Source organism: Humulus lupulus, chromosome X, assembly GCF_963169125.1.
Source record: "Humulus lupulus chromosome X, drHumLupu1.1, whole genome shotgun sequence".
NCBI lineage: Eukaryota > Viridiplantae > Streptophyta > Magnoliopsida > Rosales > Cannabaceae > Humulus > Humulus lupulus.
In genome coordinates this window covers 223,754,944-223,767,544 of record NC_084802.1, presented here as the reverse complement: position 1 = coordinate 223,767,544, position 12,601 = coordinate 223,754,944, and the positions used below count along the sequence as shown (strand labels likewise).

The window sequence follows — 12,601 nt, the reverse complement described above, 5'->3', positions numbered from 1 at the left end:
TTAATCATTTTTGCCTTAACACATGTTTCACATTTACCATAGTTTTTAATATTGCATGTAATCATACCACATTTTGCTACTCTTTTCATTGTTGAAAAACCTATATGTGATAGTCTAAGATGCCATAAAAATAAAGAATCATACTCAACAATATAGGCGGAATTCACATTTTTATTGATAACATTGAAAGTTACATCATTGGTGCACAATTTAACCATACCTTCACAAGAGTACCATTTTCCCAAAAATACATTTGATTTGGTAAGTATAAGTTTACCGGACTCAAAAATGGCTTTATTGCCAGGCTTTCCAAGCAAATCACCATTGACCAAGTTTCTACTCATTTCGAGAACATAAAGTACATTCACTAATGTAACTTTTTTGCCGGAGGTGAAAAAGACTTCAATGGTACCTTTGCCAAGTACCTTTGATTTGCCCTCATTGCCCATTTGAATCTCATGGTTGCCCTTTGACTCTTCAAAGGTCTTGAAAAATGATTTGTCATAGGTGACATGGACAATAGCACATGTATCATACCACCACCCTTTCACATTGTTTTGGACCGCATTCACCTCACTAAGGGTAGCAACTATGTTTTCCTCTTGAGTTGCGTTCACCTTAGGTCCTTGTTGGTCTTTCTATGCCTACACTCTCTAGCATAGTGACCCTTTTTCCCACACACAAAGCAATGACCTTTCTCGCCCTTAAACTTGTTTGGGTTGGTTTTTGGACCCAAAAGTTTCTCATTACCCTTTCTCCCTTTGTTTTTGGGATGTTTTGGTTGTGACACCGCATTTGCTTTGGAAGTCTCTCCATTAGACCCCTCGACAAGTTTATCTCTACATATCGATTCCTCTTCGATTCGAATATGCTTTTGGATTTCCTCCAAAGAATAATCCTCATTTTTATGAAGGATTCTTTTCCTATAGCTCTTCCAAGTTGGTGGTAATTTAGCCACTATAGCACCAACTTGAAAGGCCTCGGGAAGCTCAATCTTTAAAACTTTCAGTTTGTTAACAATTATTTGCAATTCATGAATTTGAGGAAGAATAGGTTTATCACCAAAAATTTTGAAATCAAAGTATTGAGATATCAAAAACTTTTTGGTACCTTGCTATTTCGCCTTGAACTTTTTCTCAAGTGCATCCCATATCTCCTTGGCCGATTTTGTCTCGGTGTAGAGGTCATAGAGCCTATCGGAAAGGGAATTGAGGATATGACCCCTACAAAGGAGATTGTCCTCCTCCCTCTTCCTTCTTTTCTCCACCTCCTCGAGGGTGTCCTTGTCGGATGGTGTTGGGAGAGGTTCTAGAGTGGATTCTAGAATGTAGGCGATTTTGAGAGTGGTCAAAAGGAATCTCACCTTGTCTTGCCACCTAGTGAAATTGGACCCATCAAACCTATCCAACCTCACTAGGTCTTGATTCATGATTTTGATGGTCTCACCTTCCATTGAAACAAACAAAGGGTTAAGCTTTTGAATGTTAGGAAAATATGTATTTGCCTCAATGGAAATGGTAAGATAATTACAACTCTATGCAAAATATTACAATAGACAAGGATTGATTAAATAAAGTGTTACAACTCTATAACTGAAAATACAAATAAACTAAAGAACAAGAAGAAGATAAGAAGAATAGAATAGTGAAAAATACAACTCAAAGCAAAATATTACAAGTAAAGTAAAAGTGTTTGAAATAAAGAAAAGAAGATTACAACTCAAAACAAGAAATACTAATAAACAAAAGAAAAGAATATGAAGATGAAGAGAAAAAGAATAGAAAGAAAGAACAAACAAACTAAATAGAAACAACTCTCACTCACACTACCAAAGTGAAGAGTGTTGGGGATCACCAACTTGAACAAGGTTTGAAACCTTTGTCCAAAAGCTTATTTCCCCCTAACTCAAGCACTAAGAGATCTCTCACAGATTATAGGAAATGCTTTCTGGAATTATCAAGCCTCAAGGTGTTTCTAGCCAAGTGCTCTAATTGATAGAAATGTTGTGTCTTTCAAGTGAGCTATAGGCTCCTATTTATAGAGTTTAGAGACACCCTTTGAATTTCAAATTCCACCAACCCCCATGGCTATTACCAATGTTTAATTAGATTAATATGGAATTAAAAATGAGATTTGGGAGTTATTTGGGTTTTTTGAGCCGTTCAACAAAGATTGAAAAAACTGAAAAAAATTATCAGTTTTTGGCCTGTGACCGCAGCCAAAGACATTAGTGGCTGCGGCCACTACTCTCTGTCCCACTGGCCGCGGCCACTGACCATTTTCAGCACAAAATTATGTGTTGTTTTTCTAAACGGTTCCAAACCCTCCCAAATGATTTTGTAACCCCCAAAACATATTATTGGGGTTAAAATCATATCTCTAACAGCCATTTCTCAAATGGCTTTAAGAAATTCATCTCAATATTGTGTAACACCAAATTTACAAAATAAAGGGTAATATTTGGAAGTTACAAATTTGTAACACCAAATATGTTACATTATTTGGATATATCTCATATATCTAAATATTGTAACTCTCTATTATATGTTACAAAATGTGACACTCTTTGCCACATTTATTTAATCTAAAACATTATATTATAATATAATATAATATAATATTACATTATATTATAAAATAATATAACAATAACTACATGGGATCAACTTTATAATAAATTCTTGCTGAAATTTTTTCCTATGTCTAAAACTAATAGTCTAAGGAGAGAAATCTCCGAGTTTTTTCAAAAAGATAATGAAGAGTTTTATGAATTTTGGGAAAGATTTAAAGATTTATTATTAAAAGTTCCTCATCATGGTTTTGAAAAATGGAGACTTGTAAAATATTTTTATGATGGTTTGACTCCCTCTAATCGTCAAATGATTCAATCTATGCATACCGGAAATTTTTAAAATTTCAAGGACAAGAGGCTTGGGACGCCCTTGAAGATTTGTCTGTCAATTCGCAACAATGGAATTATTTTGATCCTAGGTCTAGGTCAACTAATTCACCAAAAAGAGGAGGAAGGTATGAAGTGAAAGATGAATTAGACTTAAGAATATCCTTAGACAAATTAGCGAGAAAAGTAGAAGCTTTAGCCATAAGCCAAACTATAAATTCTCCAATACAACCAAGAAAAGATGTTTGTTCTATATGTTCTAGTCCTTACCATAATGCCCAATCATGTCCTTCCTACCAAGAAGTCTTTTCTGAGGAGGCCAATGCTCTTCATTCTTATGGGAAACCAAATGATAGCTCATTTTCATCCACCTACAATCCAAATTGGAGAAACCATCTGAACTTTTCATGGAGACAAAACCAACCTCAAATAAATCAAGGGCACCAATACAACACGTAAAACCAAACTCATGCCCCACAAAATCAACCATATCCTCAAAGGAAACCTTCCTTAGAAGATAATTTACAACAATTTATGCAATCCACTCAACAAATCCTACAAAATCAATCTCAATCAATTACCAAACTCGAGACACAAGTAGGACAACTCGCCACTGCTTTAGCTGATAAAGAAAAAGGAACATTCCCTAGTCAACCTATCCCTAATCCAAAAGGTCAATATGAGATAGGAAAGTCTAGTCATAATTGAGAAGTCAAATCAATTTCAACTCTTAGGTCCGGAAAGAACATTGTCAAACCCGATTACATACCCGAGGTTGAAAAAGAAAAAGAAAAGAGTCAGCCTTCTAGTTCGAATACCAATGACTCTTCAAACAAGGAAACTCCAATCCATCCTTTCATTCCAAAAGCCCCATTCCCACAAAGATTACTTCCAATTAAAAAAGGCGACCAATATAATGACATCTTAGAAGTTTTTAAACAAGTTAGTATCAATATCCCTTTCTTAGATGCCATTAAGCAAATTCCTGCCTACTCTAAATTTTTAAAGGATCTTTGTACTGTTAAAAGAAACACTAATGTTCCTAAAAAGACGTTTTTAACTGAACAAGCTAGTTCCATTATTCAATATAAGAGTCTTGTTAAATATAAAGATCCTGGGTGTCCCATAATTTCATGCATTAATGGTGATCATTTTATTAACAAAGCTTTACTTGATTTGGGTGCTAGTGTGAATTTATTGCCTTATTCTGTTTATAAGCAATTTGGTCTTGGTGAACTAAAACCTACCTCTATAACTCTTCAATTAGCCGATCATTCTATGAAAATTCCTAGAGGCATTATAGAGGATGTTTTGATAAAAGTTGATAAATTTTATTTTCCTGTTGACTTCATTATTCTTGATACTCAACCTGTGGAAAATATGCATGCTCAAATTCTTATCATTTTAGGTAGATCATTCTTAGCTACATCTAATGCAATCATAAATTGTCGTAATGGTGTTTTGAAATTATCTTTTGGAAATATGACTGTTGAATTGAATGTATTTAATGTTGTTAAATCTGTTGAGTGTGAGGAAGTGCATGAAGTTAACATGATAGACAGTATTTGTGAAGATGATGGAAATGACTTACTTGACTTTTGTGAAAAATACTTTGGTATGAACTTGCATGTTGATGACTCTAATGATGGTGTGAATTCTTTGCTAGAGCCTATACCCTTAAATGAAACCAAAGTTGAACATTTTTCACCCTTAGATCATGTTCAATCAATTTCTGAGTCTCCAAAGTTAGACCTTAAACCTTTGCCATAAAATTTAAAATGTGCTTTTCTAGGAGAGTCTGAAAGCTTGCCTATTATCATAGCAGCCGCCTTAGATAAAGAACAAGAAGATAAATTGTTAGATGTCCTTAGAAAACATAAAGAGGCCATAGGTTGGACCATTGGACACATTAAAGGAATTAGCCCATCCATATGTATGCATAGAATCCATCTAGAAGAGAATGCTAAAACCTCTCGGGAATGTCAAAGAAGGCTAAATCCAAATATGAAAGAAGTAGTTAGAGAAGAGGTCATAAAATTGTTAGACGTAGGTATCATTTACCTTATTTCTGATAGTCAATGGGTTAGTCTAGTTCAAGTTGTACCTAAGAAGTCTAGGATCACAGTAGTTGAAAATGAGAAAAATGAATTAATCTCTACTAGAGTACAAACGGGGTGGAGAGTGTGCATAGACTATAGAAAGTTGAATAACGTTACTAGAAAAGACCATTTTCCATTACCCTTTATTGATCAAATGCTTGAACGCTTAGCTGACCATGCATATTATTGCTTTCTTGATGGGTATTCGGGATATAATCAAACCCCCATTGCCCCAGAAGATCAAGAAAAGACTACATTTACATGCCCTTTCGGGACTTTTGCCTATTGTCGCATGCCTTTTGGATTATGCAATGCACCTGCGACTTTTCAAAGGTGTATGATTTCAATTTTTTCTGACATGGTTGAAAGAATTCTTAAAGTGTTTATGGATGATTTTTCTGTGTTTGGTTCTTCCTTTGATGAATGTTTGCACCATCTGACACTTGTTTTAATTCGTTGCAAAGAGAAAAACCTTGTGCTTAACTGGGAAAAATGTCATTTTATGGTTAAAAAAGGAATTGTTTTAGCTCATGTAATCTCATCTGAGGGAATAGAAGTTGATAAAGCAAAAGTTGATCTTATTTCAAAACTTCCCCCACCTAAAACTGTGAAAGAAATTAGATCATTCCTAGGCCATGCTGGTTTCTATAGACGATTTATAAAAGACTTTAGCAAAATTTCTCGGCCTCTATGCCATTTACTTGGAAAAGAAAATGCTTTTGTCTTTAATAATGATTGCCATGTTGCCTTTGAAAATTTGAAAAATTTGTTGACTACTGCACCCATTATTCGACCTCCTGACTGGAAAATACCTTCTGAAATAATGTGTGATGCTTCTGATTATGCTATAGGCGCTATCTTAGGATAAAGACTTGAAAAAATACCTCATGTGATTTACAATGCTAGCAAACCTTTAAATGTTGCTCAATTAAATTATTCCACAACCGAAAAAGAATTGCTTGCTGTTGTTTTTGCATTAGAGAAATTTAGGTCTTATCTCTTAGGATCTAAAATTATTGTCTATTCTGATCATGCTGCATTAAATTATCTCTTGTCGAAAAAAGATGCTAAGTCTCGTTTGATCCGTTGGATCCTACTTTTACAAGAATTCGATTTAGAAATACGAGATAAAAAAGGATCTGAAAATGTTGTTGCTAATCATTTATCTAGAGTAGTTGTTGAAACTATGCATGACTCCACTCCTATCACTGAAACTTTTCCTGATGAACAATTGATGCATGTTTCTTCCTTGCCTTGGTATGCTGATATTGTTAATTATTTGGTCACTAAAGAAATACCATTTCATTGGTCTAAATATGATAAATCTAAATTTTATTCTGAGGTGAAAATTTTTATTTGGGATGATCCTTACTTGTTTAAATACTGTCCTGATCAAATAATTAGAAGATGCATTCCAAATTGTGACCAATCAAAAATCATATCTTTTTGTCACGATCATGCATGTGGAGGACATTTTAGTGGTAAGAAAACAGCTGCTAAAGTTTTACAATGTGATTTTTATTGGCCTACTAACTTTCACGATACATATGTTTATTATAAAGCTTGTGAACGTTGCCAAAAGCTAGGAAGTTTAACTAAAAGAAACATGATGCCTTTAAATCTTATTCTTATTATTGACATATTTGATGTTTGGGGCATTGATTTTATGGGACCATTATCTAACTCTTTTGGTAATCTTTATATTCTGGTTAGAGTTGATTATGTGTCTAAATGGGTTAAAGCTATTGCATGCCACACTAATGACCACAAAGTTGTGCTTCGGTTTTTGAAAGAGAATATATTTTCCCGTTTTGGTTCACCACACGCTATCATTAGTGATAACGGTACACACTTTTGTAATAAGCCATTTGAACATTTGATGAAACAATATGAAATTATGCATAAAGTCTCAACACCATATCACCCACAAACTAGTGGTTAAGTTGAAGTGTCTAATAGGGAAGTTAAGCACATTTTAGAAAAAACTGTGAATCCAACTAGGAAAGATTGGTCCTTAAGACTCACTGATGCATTATGGGCGTATCGTACCGCGTACAAAACACCCATTGGCATGTCACCCTACAGACTTGTGTATGGGAAGGCGTGCCACTTACCTGTTGAGTTAGAACATAGAGCCTTTTGGGCAATTAAGCAGTTAAACTTTTCTTTAGACAAGGTAGGTGAGAAACGAAAGCTTCAACTAAATGAACTAGACGAAATTAGGAATGATGCATATAAATATTAAAAAAAGTATAAGGATCGCATGAAATTTTACTATGACAAAAATATTTTGAGAAAAGATTTTTCTCCAGGTCAAAAAGTCCTTTTATACAACTCTCGTTTGCATTTATTCCCGGGAAAGTTACGCTCTAGGTGGTCCGGTCCTTACATTGTTCGTATAATTTTTTCACATGGAGCAATTGAAATTGAAAATCCTAAAAATAGTGATATATTTAAAGTTAATGGACAAAAATTAAAACCATTTTTAGAATTGAAAACTGATGAAGTGGATGAGATCCTCCTTGAGGACCCTGTTTACCATGCTCTTTGATTCCTATGTGATCTTGATAACTTGTGTTTTATTTGTTTTGTTTGTTTTATGTGTGATTTAATTTTTATTTGTTGTATCGTTTACTCTCTTAGCAATGAACCATATCGAGCTACGACCATTCTAAACTCTTGTCAATTTTAATTTATATTTATATTTTGACACATTGAGGACAATGCTTAAATTAAGTTTGGGGGTATCAAGTTTATATGGTTATTATCATTAAGGAGAGTATGATTTATTGTGTTTATGTTTTGCGTTGTTTCTATTTGTTATGTTTTGTGTAATTTTTGTGTTGTTTTGTGAAAGTATATATATTGTTGTCTTGTTAAAAAAAATTAAAAAATCAAAAAAAAAAATTGGTGATATTTTTCATTTTCAATGATTAAAATCTTGATTGAGTTTGAGTTTAATTCTCTTAAAAATATGAATAATTTTTAAGCTTTGTCTTTAATTATTGGGTCAATTTTGCTTCTAACAAAAATTACATTTTTCATAGCAAGAACACTCTTATTTCCTATAATTTTAAATAAAAAATAATTTTAATGAAAACCTCTTTTAAAAGCGGAATTGACAATTTAATTAATGACATAAGCTAACTTTTATCCATAATAATTTTTTAGAATTATTTTCATTGTGCAATTTTTGAGAAAATCATTTTTATATCACCAATAAAATAAATGTGTTTTAAATTTTCTTTTGCTTGAGGACTAGCAAAACTTTAAGTTTGGGGGTGTGATAACTCTACAAAATATAGTTATTTTACCACATTTTTTTATGTTAATTGTTGCTTAGTCTTTGAGTTTTTAAGTAACTTATTAAGATTTTAAGTAATTTTTAATTTATTAGTCTTATTGTAATTTTTAGGATTTTATATGTTTTTATAGATATTATATTATAATATGTTGTAGTTTAATTATTTGAAATTAATATTGTTAAGTTATGAGTAAAAAGATGCAATTTTGAGCTTAAATGTTTAAGTAAATTAAGTTTTAGTTTTTATTTTCATGGAACTTTTGTTGTATATTTTATTATTAAAAATATTTAGTTTTAATTTAATTTATGTTTGTTTTATATGGAAATTGTTGTAATTTATTTGCTCTTGAAAATGAAGAAAAATGTGGCATTTTCAAATAAAAGAAGAAAAAATTGCATTTTTCCAAATGCCCAGCAACCTCCACGGCCCAAGCCACCTGGCCCACGCTAGAGCCTAGCACCCAGGCCCACGTTCAGCCTTCCTCAGCAAAGCAGCCATCACGCCAACTCCCTTCCACCTGCCAGCCCGTTTCCCTTCAGCTGCTTCAGCAACCTGCAGCTTCAGTCCAGCAGGCCCAACAGCAAAGGCCCAGCTCCCAACGCCACCTCCTGAAGCTCCTTCCTCCCTTACACCAACTGAACCCCCAGCCGTACACCACCAAGACCACATGCCTCCCACTGCCAGACCGAAGCCCACAAATCGGGCCTGCTCCAATTCCTTCCCAGCCAGCACGTGGCCCAAGCCCAATCCAGCCATCCTAGCTGCCACCAGCCACCAAGCCACCACTTCTTGAGCCCATAAATTGCCTAAGTGTACCATTTGTCTCCTATGTCCAAAATGCCAACTTTTTACCTATTTTTCTACACATTTTCACCACAACATCATCATTACACCTTATAATTTACCTCTACATACCATATTTATTTTATTTAATTAATCTAATCAATTTAATTAATTTAAATTGATTATTTTAACAATCTCATTTTGGCTATAAATATGGTATTTCAAGACCATTTGGGGGGTGCTTAATTTTTTGTTACCATCTTCTTTTGTCCCATTTTCTCTCTACCATTCTCTCTTCCATTTTGGGTTTTTCAAGAGCATTTGCATGTATGTATGTCATTTATTTTGTAATTTCTACTCTAGTTATGTGCTTCTAATCTTTTTCATAAGATTATGAAGATCATGATGAAGCAACTTGTAACTAGGTAATATTTATGTTGTATGTTGATTTCCCTTGTAATGCAACAAAGTTTATGAATTTTTCTTCTTCATATATGTCTTTCATCTTTAATATCTCATATTTTTTATTGTTAGATAATATGCACTTTGTTCTTCACTTTGCAAAAACATAATATGCTTTGTGTAAGATGTGTCATTAAATTGTACACATCCATGCTTAGAACAAAAATATTATGTTTTTCCTTATAAATAATGTTATTTGATTTTTTGTTGTTCCATTAGGTTGATTCACATTAAATACTTTGAAATTATAATTTTTCAAAAGTGAAGAAAAATCCTATCTTTTTAGAAGTAATTTGTGCTTAAAATTATAAATCTACTTGGAAAATGATAGTTTGATTTATTTTAACTATCACTAAAACTTAGGAATCAATATACTAATAAATATTATTAAACTTACATTTTGTGGATTCTAGTATCTTAATAATCTTTCCTTTTATCACTTATTTTAAAATCCTTATTGAGTTATTTTCATTTTCTTAAATAGCTTTATTTTCAATCTTTTATTTTATGTTCATAACATTAAAACCCATCAATCTTTGGAGCTAGGTTAGAATTTATTAATTTTGGTTTAAAATAGTTTTCTTTTCGATTTTAGACAACTCCTTTGGGTTCGACATCCTTGCTTACACAAACACTATTCTATATGAACGATTCGTGCGATTGCGATTTATAAATATTTAAAACATACCCGTTTTGGGTCCATCAGTCTCATGCCGAATAGCTCGAACAAATCCACATTATAATGTGGCCTCAACAATATGTCACCGACATGCATACAAATATACAATTACGACCTCAACAGGCCAAATTACCAAAATATCCCTGTCATGAAATGTGGACCCACATGCATGCATTTAACATCATATTATAATGTAATTCACATAAACATGCATATAATCATTTAAGGGTACAATAAAACAATTATAGCCCTCCCGGCCTACTAATCTAGCCATTAAACCGCATTAGGGATTTCGGGGCATTACAACTATCCCCTCCTTACAGAAATTTCGTCCTCAAAATTTACCTGAACAGCTCGGGATACTAACTCTGCATATCTGACTCCAGCTCCCAAGTCGCTTCCTCGACCTTGTTGTTCCTCCACAATACCTTAACCAAAGGTATCGTTTTATTTCTGAGGACCTTGTCCTTTCTGTCAAGTATCTGGACTGGCTGCTCCTCAAAGGAGAGATCTGCCTCAAGCTTCAGATCTTCATAACTCAAAATATAAGTCACATCAGATACATACCTCTGAAGGGCTGAAACATGAAACACATTATGCACAGCTGACAATGCCGGAGGCAAGGCCAACCTGTAAGCCACCTGACCAATCCTCTCCAGGATCTCAAATGGACCTAAAAATCTAGGGCTCAGCTTGCCCTTCTTCCCAAACCTCCTCACCCCTTTTCCATGGCGAGACTCTAAGGAAGACATAGTCTCCCACTTGGAACTCCACGTTCCTGCGCTTAGGATCTGCATAGCTCTTCTGTCTACTTTGTGAAGCGAGCATTCGAGCTCTAATCTTCTCAATGGCCTCACTGGTCCTCTGAACTGCCTCAGGACCCAAGTATCTCCTTTCACTTGTCTCATCCCAATGAATGGGAGATCTGCACTCCCTACCATACAGCATCTCATAAGGTGCAACTCCAATGGTAGACTGGTAACTGTTGTTGTATGAAAATTCTATCAAAGGTAGATACTTATTCCAAGATCCACCAAAGTCCAGCACACATGCTCGCAGCATGTCTTCCAATATCTGGATCGTCCTCTCAGATTGCCCATCTGTCTGAGGATGATAAGCAGTACTGAATTTCAAATGAATTCCCATGGCCTTCTGTAAACTTCCCCAGAACATAGAAGTAAAAGTGGGGTCCCGATATGACACGATCGACCTAGGTGCTCCATGGAGGCGCACGATCTCTCTCACATAGAGATCTGCATACTGATCAGCTGTATAGGTAGTCCTCACTGGCAAGAAGTGAGCTGACTTGGTGTAACGATCCACTATCACCCAAATAGAATCATGCTGACCAACCGTCTTGGGTAAGCCCACCACGAAATCCATCGTGATGTCCTCCCATTTCCACTCTGGGATATTCAGAGGCTGCAATAATCCCGTCGGCCTCTGATGCTCAGCCTTGACCTGTTGACATGTCAAGCACTTAGCCACATACTCTACTACATCCCTCTTCATCCCCGGCTACCAATACAACGATCTCACATCCCGATACATCTTTGTGGTGCCTGGATGCAAAGAGTAAGGTGTAGTATGAGATTCATCCAGAATCTCTTGCCTCAAAGCAGTGTCTAACGGAACACATATTCGTCCCTTGTATCTCAACAAGCCTAAATCAGACACTGAATAATCTCTGGATGCTCCAGCCAAAACATCCTCTCTAATCTTGATCAACTGTGGATCACTCAACTGACCCTCCTTAATTCTTTCGAACAATGTAGACTGTAGCGTAATATTGGCCAACTGGCCCACCAGCAACTCTATACTAGCTTTGGTCATATCATCTGCTAACTCTCTGGCTATCAGCCTCGCACCATAAATCTGTCCTGGACTCTTCTGGCTTAAAGCATCAGCTACCACATTGGTTTTTCCTGGATGATACAGAATCTCACAGTCATAATCTTTTACTAACTCCAGCCAACGCCTTTATCTCATATTCAGATCTTTTTGGGTGAAGAAGTATTTCAGGCTCTTGTGGTTTGTATAGATCTCACACTTCTCCCCATAAAGATAATGCCTCAATACCTTTTCTCACACTGCCGCCAACTCCAAATCACGAGTGGGATATCTCTTTTCATACTCCTTCAACTGACGAGAAGCATAAGCAATTACCTTTTCTGACTGCATCAGAACACAACCCAAACCTTGATGTGAAGTATCACAATATATTACAAACTTCTCCTGATCTATTGGAAGACTCAGAATCGGAGCTGTAATCAATCTCTACTTCAGTTCCTGGAAGTTGTTCTCACACTTATCTGACCACACAAATTTCTGACTCTTGCGTGTCAGCTCAGTCAACGAAGTAGCAATCTTTGAG

At 35.0% G+C, this 12,601-nt stretch overlaps 1 non-coding gene across 1 annotated transcript; it reads right to left on the bottom strand.

Moving 5' to 3' along the window:
- Nucleotides 1–2,714: 2,714 nt before the first annotated feature.
- LOC133807712 (small nucleolar RNA R71) lies at nt 2,715–2,821 on the bottom strand. The gene has a single exon (XR_009879611.1). It is a non-coding gene; the product is annotated as a small nucleolar RNA R71 (small nucleolar RNA).
- Between the last annotated feature and the right edge of the window lie 9,780 nt (nt 2,822–12,601).